The sequence below is a fragment of the Saimiri boliviensis genome, chromosome 3, assembly GCF_048565385.1.
Source record: "Saimiri boliviensis isolate mSaiBol1 chromosome 3, mSaiBol1.pri, whole genome shotgun sequence".
NCBI classification, from domain to species: domain Eukaryota; kingdom Metazoa; phylum Chordata; class Mammalia; order Primates; family Cebidae; genus Saimiri; species Saimiri boliviensis.
This window is the reverse complement of record NC_133451.1, coordinates 143,540,228-143,557,332: the sequence shown is the minus strand read 5'-3', so window position 1 is coordinate 143,557,332 and position 17,105 is coordinate 143,540,228. Positions and strand designations below refer to the sequence as shown.

Here is a 17,105-nt window from a genome sequence, read left to right as displayed (position 1 = left end):
TTGTCTCCTCATCTGCCTTAATAGTTACTTTCTTCCCAATAACTTATTGGATTGGGGCAGATCAGATCTGCCCAAGGCTGCCTATGCCTGCAGACATTTTCCCACCTATGCTTATTCTTTGTCTCTAAAATGTACCAGTTTTGACTTTTTTTTTTTTTTTTTGTAATTTAGGAACTCTGATCTCTACCATCCAAGGCAGGGGCAGTGCTGTTGCATGTTTGTTGTGTAACATAGAGAGAAAGAGAACGCGTTAGTCAATTTGTGGGCGACTACATTCCTCTCCGGCTCTTATGGCTCTTTCTCTGATTCCTTTAAAATAAACAAAGGCCAAAAGTGACTTTGAAAACTCCCAAAGGGAAGAATAATGCCAGTGTGAAAGACCGTCAAAAGTAGGCTCACTGGATTTATAAAAGCAGGGAACCCCTCCTACCCCGTCACCATCCGCACCCACCCCCAACTCTATACACACACTTCTTTAGCCATTGCCTCAGTTAGCACAACACTAACATTTCAGGGAAGGCTTGGATGATTTTTCTTTAGAAACGATGGTCAACACTATTCAAAAACCAGACAAGCCAAAGCTGTTTCTTGAATTGGTGATATGTTTGCAAGATGAAATTACACAATTCAGACATGCTTGGTATGAACACAGAAAATCTTCTGCTACTCTGCTCAAGGGTCGGAAAATGAAGAAGTCATTTAGATATTTACCAGCTTCACAGTGGTTGCTGAAAGTGCCAGCCAAGTTTTTGAAATAAAAGAAGAGATGGCCATGTAGCTCACAGGAGAAGCAACTGCAGCCCAGCTGAAGTATTTCAACAGCTGGTTTCATTACCAACAGGAGAAAGCTGGCTCTTTTGTGGAGTTCAGAAAGTGAGTGAAAAGGTTACATTTTCATAAAGATGTGTGTGGGCAGGGCATGCAACAGAAGAGGCAGAAATCTTGAGCGTGGACATACTTTCAAGTTCCAGCACGTAGATCCATGGTCATGGTCGGGTGGCTCCAAAATGCCTGCCTTAATGAAGACGCTCCCAGGCCTACACAGGGTAACAACTATGAACCTTCAAGGGGGTTCTTTTGTTGGTGACCTTATCCACCACATCTGTATTCTCTTGACCTAATATATTTCCTAATGGAACAATTAATATGTTCACACGTGAAACTAATTATGATAGAGCTATAGCATTGCCTGCTTTTTCTACAATTGAATTACTGAGACTCAGCCTGAATTCTAAAAATGTCTTCTTGAGTCATTAGGGGAGGAAAATGAATCACATGCGTTGTGAAGCTTGAACATCATGGTCTCCCTGTGTTGTCACCAGTGCAGGGAGTGACACACTCTTGGAGTAGTGGGTGGACCTGTGAATTGGAACCTCAACTAAACCTTTAAAATAGCCCCTATGGGCCAGGCATGGTGGCTCATACCTGTAATCTCAGCACTTTGAGAGGCTGACGCAGGTGGACCACAAGGTCAGAAGTTCGAGACCAATCTGGCCACATGATGAAACCCCATCTCTACTAAAAATACAAAAATTAGCTGGGGATGGTGGTGCATGCCTGTAGTCTCAGCTACTTGGGAGGCTGAGGAAGGAGAATCACTTGAACCCTGGAGGTGGTGATTGCAGTGAGCTGAGATCACACCACTGCACTCCAGCCTGGACAACAGAGCAACAGAGCAAGACTCCATCTCAAAAAAAAAAAAAAAAAAAATAGCCCCTATGGAACACAGAACTCAAGACTCTGACTTGATTGGTCTTGTAGCTAAGGTGTCTGCAAAGTCTAAGAGTTTATGTCAACTGTTTACCTTTTTCAGGTATGACTTCCTTGAGAAATTGTAATGTATGTCATGTCTTGGACATTCTGGGCATTCCAAGTCATGAAATAGGATGTCTAGATTATTCTGAATGGCTGTATTTACCTCATCTATTTCAATTGATATGTCAACATACATGTTGCCGAAGGCATAGCTTTCAGAACTACTGCTCTAAACACAAATTAATGATAGAAGGTACTGACTCAAAGCATCATGTGGTAGAAAACCCCAAATGCTTTTCTCAAGAACTATATATGAACTGTGTTTGTGCACACACACTTGTATGTGTTTGTATGCTCATAAACGTTAATAAATTGATATTGGGTAATACCATGAACATTCACTTCATTGGAGGCCCACATTACACTAGGATTTTCCCCTAATGATGTTTCAGAGCAGTATGTTTTTGTCCAAAATACAACATACAATTAAATTCTATTTTTTTCTAGTAGTATGTTAAATGCACCATAGGGGACACAAAATAATTAACCCCAAACCCCGCCCTCAGGGTATTTACAGCCTATTAAGAAAAATCATGTTTTTCCCAGTAACAGAGAATTCAAATACAGCAGGTCCCTGTGATTGTTGTCAAAAGTAGAAAGAAAATTGTACCCTGCCAGAATACATCATTATTAGTGTAAAATATATGAACAGATGCCAACATGCTAAACTTAATTTAAAATATCATGGCATTAGACATCCTTTGTTTGAAGAATAAACTGAATCAAAGAAAGACTGAATGACTTGCCCAGGGTCACACAGCTCTGATGATATCAGAACCCAGTGTATTGACATCCAGGTGGAGAATTATAGGTAAACTGAGAGTTCCTGGTTGCATTGGGTCAGGTCCTTTATGGCTCTATAATGCTATGACTCTCAGAGAATTCTGTGACCATGCTGCCGCTCTCCTGACATTCTTTTAATTAATAAAATTACTCAGCTGAACAAAAATAATGGCTTCATTAAGATGCAGAAAATGCCACATTTAATCACTAAAAATGGCATAATGTATCATTCACCCTAGGGAAATTTTTATATTTAAATATGCAGTATAGCGATATTTTAGATAATTAGCAACAAGGAAAGACGCTAGTCCATTATTGCATAATATTTGGTTATCTGTTAACTTACAACCGTGTAATTTAACATATAGCCAACGACGGTCACTTCCTGGAACTAAAATCCAGGTAGATACTGCTCTGTTTTCACTCTGCCATTCTAGTCCTTTCTAAGACAAATTTCCTTTTATTTGAAAGGAAGTTTTAAACTGAGCATTCGATGTCACATTGTTACCCACCAAAAAGTGCTCTCTGTAAGTGCTTCCTGAAGAAGGCAAGGTTGAAGTGAACCCTTTCCAATCAACACATGGCGCTTTGTTAACAGTTGCTGAGTGTCCAGCTCTAAGCTAAGCTTGTGAGGTAAGAAAAGAAAGTTTGTGCCTGTTTTTTTTTTTTTTTTTTTTTTATCACATGGGGCCAGTTGCCTTTGCCTGCCTTCCAGACCCTGGTTGCTAAATCCTGGGAAGTCTGTAATTATATTAGTAGATGGGATCATTAGTGATAAAATATGGTGTTTGTATAGATAGCACTCCAAAACTTTGTTTCAATGCCCTTTCCCATACAGTGTCTCAATAACCCTAAGGTAGGCAGGAAAAAAAAATGTTACCGAGGCTCAGAAAATTTAAATGGCCTGCCTGAAATCTGACAAAGGCAGACTCAGGACTCCCTTCCTCATGAGGAAGGACTCGTAAAGTGCATGCTCAATTCAAGGTTCCTTTGGCCTGGGAAATCCTGCTCCTGCCCACCTGCTGCCTTCAAGACTGGATCTCTGGGTATCCCTTCTTATCTGACATGCATCCTGGCCACATCTTAGCCCATAGTGCTCATGCACCTTCTTAGTCTCTAATCTTTCTGTTGGTGCTTTGATATGTTAACCATGGGCTACCTTACTCCCTCAATTTTATTTTTTGGGTACATTGGAGAAAACAGCTTAAAAATGATGAACTATAGGACTTTTATGTTGATTCTTTCTTCTCAGTCCCAAGATTTGCCTATACTTTGAAACGGGTCTCTGTGGACAAAGAAAAATAATACCAACGTCTTACTGGGCATCTAAAGTGCTAGGCATTATGCTAAGAACACTGAATGCTTTTAACATTGTCTCAGGATGGGGACTGACGGGCTTTAAACCCAGGCAGTCTGACTCCAGAACCCAAATGTCAGCTGTGACACTGCCATTGTCTCCCGCAATGCCATGCTTGCAAGTTTTGTATAACGTAAGCATTTAGAAATCTCTTTAAAATTATGAGATTCCGGGTTTTCTTCCCTGCTGTGGCACAAACACAAAGTAAGAACATACTTAATGAACAGCTGCAATTGATATTTTCATCTTAATTAGGGATTAAATATCAAAGACATTGTTCTATGTAACATGATTTATGATGTCCTAACTTTTCCAGTAGTTCATTTCAAACAGATTTCGTTCATTGTAGGAGAAAACAGTACCACAGTAGCTTTTAAAAGTATGCGTGGGAAATTAACTAAAAATATTAAAAAGATCACTCACCCACTGTTAGGCTTTATTTTTTACCCCAAAACAACAACCTGAGTAAATGAGGTTTTTTTTCTTTTACCTTTGTGGTACTTTCCTGCTTGAAAATAAGCCCACTAATAAGGAGATATAAAAGGAAAATGTAGGTGTCTCAAGACAAATTTTAAAAGAAACAGTTTTATCAAAACAAATATTCAAATAAAAATAATTACCAAATGAACATATTAGGGGAGTGTAGCCATTAGGCATGTTTTTATTATGTAATAATTTATCCATGAACAATTTATATTTCACATCCATAGTACAGTGTTTTTTTCCCCCCAGTCACTGGGAGTACTCAAGCAGAGCTGACAAACACTCATCAATCTGGAAAGTTCCAGAAGGGATTCTGCAGAGAGTAGAAAGTTGAAATCTTAGACCAAAAGGTCCCTTCTAATTTGAAGATTTTATAATTTCTAACATAGGCAACTGGCATAAGGTGAGTATCCTCAGGGACTTGGTTCCGTAGGGAAGATGGGAAGCAGTGGTGGACTATCGTGAGCTCTGGAGCCAGCCTGCCTGGTTTTGCTGTTGGACTTGACCACTTAATTACTGTGTGAACTTGAGCAAGTTATGTCTCCCAACTATATCTCGGTTCCCTCATCTGTAAAATGTTGATACTAATAGTACCAATCTCATAAAGTTGTTGTGAAGATTAAATGAGTTAATAATGTAAGTAAAGTGCTTGAAATCGTCCCTGGCATATGGTAAATAGTCTATATCATAGCTATGCTATTATTTTCCAATATTCGGAAATTATTAGATGATATTGGAATAAGAGTCCAACAATTTTGGAATAATATTAGAAATTATAGTTCAAAAATATTCAACTATTATCTGATCCATCTTGTGGTCTCCAACAGGAAACAAACGGTAGCCCATTGTGAGGTTAATTATGGTGAGCTAAGGGCTCCTATCTTGTCTGTAGCAAAAGAAATAAAGGAAAGAAGAGGAGAGGTAAAATGAGAAATTTTATTTAAAGGGAGCAGAAAGATGTCTAATGTTCAGAGAGAGAAATGAACACTCCATAGGCCTGGAGATATCAGGAGTGAAAGTATGATAGAGACAAAGCCAGTGGTACACAGTCTCTGCACACACACACACACACACACACACACACACACACACTCCTCAGTGAACACATTTGGGGATTACTGGTCTATTTGCATCTTAAAGTTTCCGCTTTAGCACAAGTGTTCAGTTCTAATATTGACCTCTGGCTTCAATTTGGCCGTTCAAGTCCACACATTTGCCCTGAGCCCCTGCTAAGTAGCAAGTGTTACGGAAGCAAAAGATGCTGCCTGAGGGCACACAGTCTAGGAGGAGGGGCCGACAGGCAAGTGCTATGCCCTTCTAACTTGAAGATTCTATAATTTCCAACTTAGGCAACTGGCATAAGGTGAGTATCTTCAGGGACTTGGTTCCGTAGGGAAGATGGGAAGCAGTGGTGGGCTATTGAGAGCTCTGGAGCCAGCCTGCCTTGTTTTGCTGTTGGACTTGACCACTTAATTGCTGTGCAAACTTGAACAAGTTAGGTCTCCCAACTGTACCTCAGTTTCCTCATCTGTAAAATGTTGATATGAATAGTATCAATCTCATAAAGTTGTTGTGAAGATTAAAGGAGTTAATGTAAGTAAAGTGATTGTGTTCACTGGGGGGTAAGTGCTATGATCAGCTTCTATGCTGGATGTTACGAGGGCTGGGAAAAGGCCAACTGACCTAGCCTACAAGGGACAGGGAAGACGTCCAGGCAGAGGTGAAAACTTCACTCAGACTTGAAGCAGGTGTTAGGTTGATGCAGAAAGTAAGCCAAACAAAACAAAACAAAATGAAGAAAAGCAAAACCTCAAGAAAATTAGACTAAGAAATATTTTAATTCCTTCCAGAAATGTTGAATTCCCTGTTATTGGGAAAAACATGGTTTTTCTTAATAGGTCATAAATACCCTGAGGGTGGAGGGTTTGCAGTTAATTATTTTGTGTCCCCCAGGGTGCCTTTGAATCCTGTGTTTCCAGCTATTCGAGAGGCTGAGGCAAGAGAATCGCTTGAACCTGGGAGATAGAGGTTGCAGTGAGCTGAGATCGTGCCATTGCACTCCAGCCTGGGTGACAGAGCAAGACTCTGTCTCAAAAAAAAAAAAAAAAAAAAAAAAAAAAAAAAAAAAAAAAAAAAAGATAGCCCCTATGGAACACAGAACTCAAGATACTGACACCATTGGTCTTGTAGCTAAGATGCCTAGAAGGTCTAAGTGTCTACATCGAGTGTTCTCCTGGTTCTGCCACTTATTAGCTATGTGACTTTGGGCAAGTTACTTAAACTCTCTGAACTTCAATGTGGTCATCTCTAGGACAGGGTCCTGATCTTACTGTGTTGTTCTGAGAATTAAAGAAACAAGGTATGACCACCTCATAACCCAGTGTCTCACACAGGCTTATTTTGAATATCTGTGATATTAAATCACTTATACTAAAACATAATAAAAGAGGAAGTAATGATTTGTTGAATTTAGAAGAAGAAATAATGAGAAGGATAGCCAAAAGCAGCACCACAAGCCCTGTATTTAGGTTCATGTGTCCATTCTTGCTAGAGCCACTAATTCAGAGCTGGGGTGGAGAACAGCTGCCGCTAAATTCTACCTAATGATATGTCTATTGGGGGGTGGGGGAGGCTATTGGTAACTCACCTTGTCTAGTACCCTCCTGTTATAATACCAAGCTCCAGCCCAAACTGAAAATTTAAAGTACAATTAGCCAGATCCACCTTCTCAATGACTATGACATTTAAAGCATTCACAAAAGTGAAATTCAAATTATTGATCTGTTTTCTTAGCACCATCTGCAATTTTGCCTTAATACAAAGATGAAGCAAAACCGGAGGAGGAAAGGCAGGCTGTAAAAAAAGCCGCCATTTATCACAGGCCTCCTATGAGTTAAGTACTCTTTATTTGCTATTTCTAATGTATATTGCAACTTACAAGGCAGTTCTGTTCTCATTCAGAAATGAAGCACCCATGGTGCAATTGGTGACTTCACAAAAGTCCCATAGCTCCTAAGTGGGAAGCCACCAGAAGGCAGATCTGATTGTAAAACTGCTGTCTGCATGCCAGGCTAGTACCCCTCTCAATCTGGGATCAGAAAGGAGAGGTACCACCTATGGTCAAGGAGCTCCCACATCCCTAGGGATGCCATTCTTCTTCCTTCTGCCTCTGTGATATCACCACTACAATGTTGTCATATCATAAACTGTTCTGGTAAGTTACACATTTTTCCAGAGAAAAGAAGAGAAAGGGCTACCCAAAACATGGGAAAGGAAAAAAACTAATCTGAACTCTTCAGAGGTAAGTGAAGTTAAGAACCTGACCTTGGATGGGGATATCCTACCCCTACGGTGGCCTCAGTCATGTTATACTTCTTCTTTGCAACTGATCCCAGATACAGACACAGCCTAATTGAAAAGAGAAGGAGTTATCTGGTTGTGAGGTGTATTAACTTCTTAGGTGAAGTGGAATACTTTAAAAAAAAAAAAAGGTGAATTTTAAAAATCAGAGACCTTGATTCAAATCTCGTTTTGCCACTTAATAACTGTGTGATTAAGCCTCATCTATTTATGTTCTAAATGAAATTAATAGTATTTACTTCACTTTTCTCATCTCTAAAATGATGATAATAATACCTATCCTCCTAGGATGATGGTGAGGATGAAACAAGAATAAAAGCTAGTATGTAAGAAACAGTCCCCAAAGTTACATACTGATATTTTTCTGTGATTATTTTAATTAGCTACAGTATAGCATTCTTACATGAAGTACCTGGATGTGGTAAATAATGAATAAACAGCAGCTATTATTATTAACAGGACACATTTTTATATTGGTGGGTCTGCTGGTGGAAATGAATGGGATAGGAATGAGAAGAAATCCTGTGTGTGACAGTAAACAAATGCAAACGTAAAACCCAAAACAACAATAAGAAAGCAGAGGTGGAAGAAAAAGAAGCGTAGCTTGAGTCAACCAACTTGTTACCAGAATTTAGTTATTAAAAATCTCTACAGTGTAAATTTAGCCTTTAGAGATTTAAATTTTTTGACTTTTTCTTTTTTGTGGTTATTGTTTTCCCTTTTTTTTCTTTTGTTTCTACCGAAGTCCACTTTGAAGATTCCAGTCTTCACTGGACCAAGAAAGAAAGAAAAAGAAATTTAAATTTTTATTTAGTTAGTTTTGCTTTGTAAAAGAAAAGAATCCGGTCAGGTTCTTAACTCCACTCGCCTCTGAAGAATTCCGAGTCGTATTTCCCTCTCCGTTTTTGGTGATGCTTTGTCTACGTCTGTGGTAGAGGGGAAATGGGGAAGAGACGCCGCAGGTGTTATGAGGACAGAATTTAGAACACTCTAAAGACAGAGGGGAGGTTCCGGGGAGAGAGTCAGAGGCTCCTTGTGCAGTGATCCTTCTCCTCCTTGGAATGGTTTGTCCCTAAAAGCTACTCTGCTTCTTTCCTGTCAGGGATGCTAGCAGAGCTCAATTCCTGATGCACCCAAGCTCCCAAGCCACTGAGTCCGATGAGATGTCTGGAGCCCAGCAGCGTCAGCACGAGAAACAGAGTGAGGACTCCTGAAACACCACATTCCCATGGCTGCAGCAGGGCAGCAGGGTGGCTGGAAGGCACAGTGTCCCTGAGACTGTGGTCCCCTGCGAGGAGTGTGGCCGCATGGTGGGTCACCTGACCTATGAGCAGAGATGGAAGGAAGAATGCCAATTTGGAGGCAGACGTGGGAAGTAGGAGCGCCGAGGCAACCCAATGTGGAAATAGGGAGCTCTCTTGAGGCGCGATGCTCACAATTTACGTAAATCTACTAATCTATGTATTTACCTACCTACCTATATGTGTGCGTTCGTCTGGGAGCGGGGTAGAGCAGTGTAAGGTGGGTTCAGGAACTGTATTAGTCGGGGCTGTCCAGGGAGACGGGACCAATAAGAGCTATATCTTTACTGATATTGGTATCTATACAGATGTAGATAGATGACAGGGGATTTATTAGGGATCTTGGCTGAGAAGTCCCACTACAGGCCATCTGCAACCTGGAGACCCTGGGATACAGGTGGTGTGGCTTCAGGGCACATTCACAGACCTCAGAATCAAGGGAACGTATCTGCTCTGAGGATGCCATGGAGGAAAAGCTTTCAGGCATCCGCTTGAAGGGAGGTGAGAGAGGAAGATGAAGAAGCGTTTTCTCAAATCACCGTTGCAACACAAGAAAGGGAAAGATGACAAGAAGGACCCGAGCCCAGGCTTCAGGAGGAATAGGAGCAGGAAGAGGGGTGTGGGCCCGACCCTGAGAGCAGACTAGGGCTATGGCCAGAGGAGGATACCTGGGCAGCCACCCTGCACCCGAGCAGAGGTGGCTGAGGTCCAGGAGCCAGAGGAGAAGAAACAGCCTCGCACTGCTGCTCCTGGCTTGCCCAGAGGAACAAGGGTGATGGGGCTGTTCCTGTGCACATGGGACCACAGCTCTTGAACTTTCTGTGTTGGGAAGGAGGCAAGGGCTGAACTGGAAAGCTGGGCCCTTCATTTATTGCCAGCATCTCAGGAAATGCTCTCTTTGCTCTGCAGAAGCCTCTACCTGCGACTGCGATGATCTTGGACCAGAAGGGCAAACTCCAAACACTTAAAACCCCACCTGCAGCAGGACTGGCCAACTACGCTGTGAGGGATCTGCAAAATAAAATACTGCACAGTCCTGCAACTGTCAGTCAGAGCCAGAAGTCCTAGAGTGCCTAGGGGCCGCTGGTGTCAGTCCTGGAGTTTGAAGGTCATAGAGCCTGGAGTCCAAGGGCAGGAGGAGAAGACTGTCCCTGCTTCAGGAGACAGAGAGAAAAAAAAATCGCTTTATGTGTGTGTGTTGTTGCCTTCTTTCTTCTTATCTGTGCCCCCAGCCATTTGGATGGTGCCCCTACACTGAGGACAGGTCTTCCCCGCCCACTTTACTGACACACGCTCCAGTCTCCTCTGGAAATCATCTCACAGACACACCCAGAAAGAATGCTTTGCCACTTCTCTAAGTATTCCTTAATCTAGTCAAGTTGGCACCTAAAATACACCATCTTAGGGACACCGCTATTTTTAAATCTACCTAGAATGTGCACCTCTTATTCTAGAGATTGAGACAGAATTCATTTTCAGGGAGACTATCCTTTTGATTGGAAAAACACTGATATAAGCTCTTTAGTTAAACAAAGATAGGGCCATGCTTCTATTCTGGAAGAAACAGATTAAGACAGAGCAAAGCTAAGCTGCTCATATAGACATTTTTTTTTTCACTAATAGATTTTACGGCTTTCTCAGGAAAGAAGCAGGCCAGGGAAGAGTGGAGATGGGCAGAGTGGTAATAAAACAGGGGGCTCATGGAGAAGAGGAGAAATGGAGTTGAGCACCACAGTGGCAGGCAGGAGGTTAAGAGCAGAGTTTAATTGCAAGGGATTCCTTCAATTATGACCAGTCTGCTCTAGGAACAGTGATACAGAATTTTCTATTTCCCTTTTGGTGGTTCTTTGGTTTGGATATTTGTCCCCCCCCCAAAAAAAACTGATGTTGAAATTTGATCCCAGTGTTGGAGGTGGAACTTTATGAAAGGTGTGTGGGTCATGGGGGAAGATCTCATATGAATTGATTAAAACTCTCAGAGGTGAATGAGTTCCCATCTCATTAGTTGCTGGTCAGCTGGCTGTTACAAAGAGTCCTGCACCCTCACCTCTCTCTGGCTTCCTCTCTTGCCATGTGATTTCTGCACACACCAGCTTTCTTCCCCTCATGCCGTGAGTGGAAGCAGCCCGAGACCCTGATGGCAGATGCCTAATCTTGAACCTTCCAGCCCATCAGAAGAGTAAGCCAAATAAATCTTTTTTTCTTTATAGGTTACCAGCCTCAGGTAATTTTTCAGAGCAACACAAAATGGACGAAGGCATGTGATGTGACTCCTCATGTTATCCTCAAACCCTCAGTAGCTTTGTCAGTCTCTATGGCTGGTGTCAGTCACGTTGTTGGAATAAAGGGAGGAGCTGGTGCCCACATGGGGCAAACGGGTAACAGGGAGATAAGGTCAGAAGATGCAAGAAGCCCGGAGCTGTGTAAACATTCCCTGACAAGTCCACAGACGTTCTTGCAAAAGAAGACTAGATGTCTCTTGGTCACATGGGATGGGGTTCACATTATTTGAGGGAGGGATATTGTCTAGACATTTGGGGTACCTGGCAGCACATGAACTCTTTATGTTTAGGGATGTCCTGGCTGTATGAGACTCCATGAGGGTTAGAGATTTCCGCTACGGAGGTCAAATAGGCAAAAGACTTGTTTTTCCAGCCTCCTGACCTGGAGAGGGGGCATGTGACCCAGGCTTGCCCAATCAGGCACCTCCCCAGGACTTTGCATTGGAAGCTAGTGAACCAACGGAGAGGAGTGGTGGAGAGTCTACTCTGAGGAGTTGGGTGGTGGGGTGGAAGGCAGCTAAAGCCTCCAGGTTCCTGGGACAGGAGAGAGGGTAGGGTTTGTACCATTATTTAGTTTAGAATGTTCAGGAATTTGAGGTTTATTAGGGCAATAAATTCATTGGGGAAAATGGCTCTGAAAGATAAAGAGGAAGGGAGTAGGACTCAGTGGAGAGAGCCATTACGTTGAGAGACAGGTGTAACAACTGTAGAAGGAGAAAGAGAAGCAAAGAGTGGCGGGAAGAGCTTCAGACTGCCACAGAATTCTGAGAAAATCTTGGCTTGGCCAATGGAGAGGCTCCAGGCAAAAGCTGCTGTGTTCATTTTCCATTGCTGCTGTCACAGATTACCTGACACTTTGAAGCTGAAAACAACACGATAATCACGCTGTATTATTTATCTGTAATTTGCTAAGAGGATAGATCCCGAGTGTCTTCACCACACCAAAAAAGAAAAAGAAAAAATAAGAAAGAATGGTAACTAGGTGAGGTGAGGAAAATGTTGATTAGCTTGATTGTGGTAACACAAATCTATTATCTTACAATTCTGGAGGTCAGAAGTCTGAAATGAGTCTTAGTGCTAAAATCAAGGAACTGACAGGATTGGTTCCTTCTGAGAGCTCAGCAGAGCGGGACCCTGTCCTTTTCAGCTTCTAGTGACTGCCGGCATTCCTTGGCCTGGGGCTGCCTCACTTCAATCTCTGCTTCTGCCATCACCTCTCCTACTTCCCCTTCTGATCTCCTGCCTCCCTCTTATGAGGAATCTTGTGATTACACCAAGCCCTAAGTAATTTGGGATACTCTTCCAAGATTGCATGTGCAAAGTCCCCTTTGCCCTATGAAGTGACATTCACTGGTTTCCTGTGCTGATGGCAAATGTAGGCTCTGAGTCCAGTGTCTACTGCTATCAGCAGCAATGCCTATTGCTCATGTTCTTGTGGCATGAATTGTACTTGGTTCTGGATACCTAGATTCTCTCTTCTTCTATCTGTCTTCCGAGCCTTTTCAAAACTTCCTGGTATTTCTGTGAGTTCCTTGGTCGTCTTTTAATAAATTTCTTTTCTACTTAACTCAATCAGAGTCAGTGTGGCTGATCATTGCTAGGTTTGGTGAAAACAGGAGGCTCTGTTACTAAAAGGAAAAGGGGAAATAATAGTTCTAAATTTAGTGACTATATTTGCCAACCTTCCTTGTGGCCAGGCATGGCTATGAGACTAAACTCTCACCAGGAAAATGTGAGCAGGAGTGATGTGTCTAACCTCCACGTCAGTTCTTCAAAAGGAGCTCCTTGCACACTCCTTCCTTCTTTTCTCCCATCTTCTGGGCTCAGTATGTACATGGTATTGGGGAGTCAGCTGGCTTCAGTGAATAAGAGCAACATTTGAGGAGATGACAGGGCCCCAAGAAAGATGGAACCAGGCTCTCTGGATGATTTTATGGAGCAGAACCACCTTCCCATGTTTGTGGGCGTGTGTTCTTGTGGGTTGTTATGTGAGAGGGAAATAAGCCTCTATATTGGTTGTGCCACTGTATTGGGGATCTCTTTTGAAAGCCACAAGCCTATTCTACGTTTATTATAACCTAATGAAAACAGCCAATTTATGCCTAATATTCCTGACTAGTTCGGAAATAAGAACCAGGAGTGATTCCAGCATCTCAGGGAAGGGGAAGAAGGAGGGATTCTGGGAGTAATTGTTGGGAGTAATTGTTGGGCATCAGGGCAGCAAAATTTCAATAGTAGTATTTGAGGATGAGAATTTGTTAGTCTATGACATGCAGGGATAAGACAATGACATTTAAGGGGTCCGAGTAGGCACTGCCACTGAATAGCATAGGTAGAAAGAGTCACACAGGGAGACTATGGGGTGAAGTAATTAATACTAACAGTCAGGAGTAGCTTAAATAAAGAAAATAACAAACTCAAATCACTAAATTCTCAGCCTAAGGCACAGTTAGAAAAAAAGGGAATCATATATAACTATGCTAAAATAATCTCTTGCAGCAGGGCCAAAATAGCTGCAAACCAAATGCAATGGTTAATTCTGAATTTTGCTTTGATCTGTTGAATTCTCAGCCTTGTCAGTAGAACATTGAACATAAAAATGTGGAACCCTGATCATTGAAACGGGGATATATGGAGGGATTCAGAGGCCTTGGAAGGTTTTGATCCTCCAATGGCTGCTGCCCCTCTGGGGGTCACAGAGGAATGTGTCCATAGGTCACAGTTCATGAGTCTCTACAAAGAAGCCAGCCTTTGCAAAGTCTAGTGAATTTTAACAGCGTAAAGTGGAAAAAGTCTGCCTATGTCCTGATGAACATCAACCGTGAAGAGGCTGTTTTTGTCTTATTTGAAAACCCTGTAAGAAGCTCTCTGAGGACTTACTCTACAAGGACATGTCAATTCTTTATTTCTTCATTCCCAACATCCTTCACTTCCACAGTGCCATAATTAAAATGCCAGCATTCCCGTGTGTTTGTGGTGGTGGTGGGGCAGTTACAAAGTCAAATATCAAAAGAAAAGGTTTCCTAGGAAAAAAGGATCAATTTTCCTACTTTATGTTGGCAAAAATATCTGTGGAATATGACTGAGTAATGGATTATGGGGTGCTAGGTGAAGGAGGGTGAGAACATACATTTAAATGGGGAGGAGAATTTATCTCAGTCTTGGGATGGGGAGGGTAGTATTCCAGGGCTTTCAATGGGTTTTTCCCAACCTAGTGAAAGAGTTAATCAAACCAAAGAGTTTATCAAACCAATCTAAAATCCATGGGGAAACTGCAAAGATTAGTGATAAGTTAAGTATTGGAAGCATATAGTAGCTTTGTATCCCCCCATGTAGCTTTCCGATTTGACAAAGGATGATTTGAGGACGGGTGGGTCTTAGCAGAGTGGATTTCTGTAAATTTAATCAGTTGAAGAGTGTAACTTCAGCTTCTACCCCTGATGAAGTCTCTTTACTAAAGAAAATTGTCAGAGCCTGTATGTGCAGTCACTGTTTTTGTTTATTGCTTTTTATCTACCCCGAGAATTCTCAGGCTTTCTTTTTTTAATTTTGTATAAGGCCAGAGAGTATAATGCCAGGCTCTGCAGACCATAAGGCATCTGTCACATCTAACCAACTCCATCATTGCAATATGAGAGCAGCCATAGACCGTGCATAAACAAATGGGTGTGGCCGTGTTCTCATTAAATTTTATTTACAAAATAGGCAGTAAGCACCCCAGTAGCAATAAGCACATCCAGTGCTCAGATCCTGGTTTTTAATATCATTCTCCAGTAAAAGGACCTAGGGATCTCTGATTCTAGAACCGGGGTGAGAGATACACCACATGAGCCTGAAGCATCTGGTTATACCAAAAAGTAAGGATCTGCTCACCAATAACAAAAAGCAAAACAAAACAAAAAATCTAAGAAAAATCCACCACTAACAAAAAACCAAACACTCCTTGACGGTGGTATGTCAAAGGGGCACAGGAGCCGACCAAAAGAGCTCCTAATGGCCAAAGTTGAGACAATTTGAGCAAGAAAATAAAGTAGCTCAAAGTATACAGTAATTCCATATTGATACAAATAAATGATTTAATAAATTAACAAGTGGGAAGAAGAGACAATCTCTCATGCAGAAGAATTCCAAATATATCACACAGATACTCTGTCTTAAAGGAGGGAGAACATAACTCCCCACTCAAGTGTGGGCTGTGCATAGTGACTTCTCTCCCAAGAATACAGTAAGGAGAGGCAGAAAGAAGTCACTTTACAGTGGAGAAACCTGACATGCACTATTTCAGCCAGGTGATTGAGGTCAATATCAATAGTCATACATGATGTTGGTAATACATACCCTTGATATAATGTGATGAAAAGAGCACTTTACATTTGTGGTTTTTTCCCAAAAATCCACAACACCATCCCAATTGTGAGCAAATCATCAAAAAAACTTCAGTAGAGGAAGATTGTGCAATATATCTGACCACTACTCAAAACTGCCAAGGTGAACTTGGTGAAGTGGTGAGCTCCTATATTCCTAGCTACTTGGGGGCCTGAGGGAGGGGGAACACTTGAGCCCAGGAGTTCAAGACCACTCTAGGCAACACAGTGAAAGCCTGTCTCCAAAATAAAAAGAAAAAGAAAACTGCCAAGGTCATCAAAAACAAGGAAAATCTGAGAAAATGTCATAGTCAAAGTAGCCTAAGGAAATGTGACAAATGAATGTAATGTAGTATCCTGGATGGCATCCTGGAACAGAAGAAGAACATTGGGTCAAAATCAAGGAAGTCTGAACAGAATGGATGGAAAGGGTCACACAAGGACTGTGGGGTGGTATGGTTAATATGAACAATCAGGAGAGGCTTAAACAGAGAAAATAACAAACTCAAATCACTAAATTCTCGGCCCAAGGCACAGTTATGAAAAAAAAAAGGAATCATATATAACTATTCTAAAATAATCTCTTGCAGCAGGGCCAAAATAGCTGCAAACCAAATGCAATGGTTAATTCTGAATTTTGCTTTGATCTGTTGAATTCTCAGCCTTGCCAGTAGAACATTGAATATAAAAAGGATTATTTAGTAATAGTATATCAATATATGTTAATTGTAACAAATGTACCATACTAATATAAGATGTTAATAACAGGGGAAATTGTGGGTATACTGGGAACTCGCCATGCTCTCTGCTCAATTTTTCTGTAAATATAAAACTGCTTTAAAAATATAAGTCTATTAATAAAAATTTTAAAAGGCAGCAAGGCAGATTTTACCTTCAAACTCTACTTTGCTGACCCCTACTATATCCCACTAAGCAGAGAAAATAGTTAAGTTTGCTTTCTCCTGGTAGGAACAGTAAAATACCTTCATTATTTTGTCTCAGAGTTATATCAAATCTCAGGCTTTATACCACAATACAGGGGATAAGTGCCTTGAACATCTCATCATCCCATAAAACATCACTAGATCATAGGTGCACTAAATTGATGACATCATGCTGATAGGGGTTGAAGAGAAGAAATTAAGCAGTAGTCTCCATGCCATGGTAACATATATGTCTATAAGAGGGAAGGAGATATATCCCATAAAATGCAGGAAGGAGCCTACCCCTTCAATAAAGTTTCCAGGAATCTGATAGTCCCAGGCTATTGGAATATCTTCTTCAAAGGGAATGCCAGATTGGTACATGTTGCAGCCCCTACCTCTTAAAATGGTACCCTCTGGGGACTTTGAATTTTGTA

The 17,105-nt window shown here is 41.5% G+C and overlaps 1 long non-coding RNA gene across 3 annotated transcripts in view; it reads left to right on the top strand.

Annotated features, from left to right (window-relative positions):
* The window catches only part of LOC141584065 (uncharacterized), a 50,606-nt gene extending 37,632 nt beyond the window's left edge, over window positions 1–12,974 (top strand). The window contains exons 3-5 of one of the 3 annotated variants that reach the window (XR_012516993.1): window positions 3,070–3,231; window positions 8,901–9,241; window positions 10,009–12,974. This is a non-coding gene — a long non-coding RNA (uncharacterized LOC141584065). Of the gene's footprint in view, window positions 1–3,069; window positions 3,232–8,900 lie in introns of all 3 variants that reach the window. The other 2 variants (XR_012516992.1, XR_012516991.1) reach the window with 2 other exon arrangements.
* Window positions 12,975–17,105: the final 4,131 nt, after the last annotated feature.